A 1,118-nucleotide genomic window follows, 5' to 3' on the forward strand; every position below is an offset into this window, starting at 1 on the left:
AAACAATTCTCCCTTTTGCGACGCCTTTCGGGTCCTCCCACTTCCCAAGCAGGAGGAGGGATCTGAACAATAGGGACTGGCTCCCAAAATCCCAGAGTTGGGCACAGCTCTGTCGTTTCTTCCAGCTACAGATCCTTGCACACAACTCCTCAACACTTTTCAGTGGTTCTGTGTGCAGCCTGAGACTGGCGGTACTGTTTACAAACCTCTGGCATCATATATACAAGTTACAGCTCTTTAGAAAATAACCTTTCTGCGGCACTACGGTGTCCTGGTGGAGAAAAGTGCGCCCCCTCCCCCTCCTCCTGTTCCCCCTGATTTGGTATGCGTTGGTCCCCACAGAGTTTGTATTGACCCCCGTCCATTGAGGCCTGCAGGCCCTCTAGTGCAGCTGTGCTGTGCTGTGTGGTGTTGTGTTGTGGACAGGACAGTCCCAGTCAGGGCTGTGGAGCACACACACTCTCATAGCACAGTGATCACAGCACGAACCCCCCCTGTGCTCGCTCTGGAATTCTCTCTCCACTTCAATCAGCACACTTTGAAATGAGGGGGCCAAACGGAGCCATTCCTATCCAGTTCATTAATAACTGACTATTTGAAGATCACAGGATTTGATAGGGGGGCGGCTGGTAGGGGCTGGTGGGAAGCGGGCAGCCTCTTGCCTCCATGAATACAGGATCTCCCACCATGTACCTGTGGGGTTATTGCAACCCAGCGGGGCACCATTCAGTGACAAGCTGTGGCATTTTATGCCACCTGTTGCTCTTGTTCAGGTGAAAGCGTGGGCATGTGTGTGTATCTGTGTATCTGTGCATGTGTGTGTGCACACAGTGAGTGCGGTTGGTCCCTGCGGTCTTTCTGCCCCGGTGTGTGTTGATCAGAGTCGGTGATGTCAATAGGAGTGTTGATTAGACTTTTGGAGCTTTTCAGTGCATTCACAATCCACCTCCACCTCCCAGACTCAATAAGACACATGTTCACAAAACAGCAGGATATTCCAACTTCAAGATGTTTCGAGGAGTAGGGCGTCATTAATTGTGGGTGTTTTCCAGTGTTGTGGTGCAGTTTGCCAACACTTTGCAAGCCCTGCCAATGTTTTGGTGATGTTGCTACCGCAC

This window comes from Myripristis murdjan, chromosome 20 (assembly GCF_902150065.1).
Source record: "Myripristis murdjan chromosome 20, fMyrMur1.1, whole genome shotgun sequence".
Classification (NCBI taxonomy): Eukaryota; Metazoa; Chordata; class Actinopteri; order Holocentriformes; family Holocentridae; genus Myripristis; species Myripristis murdjan.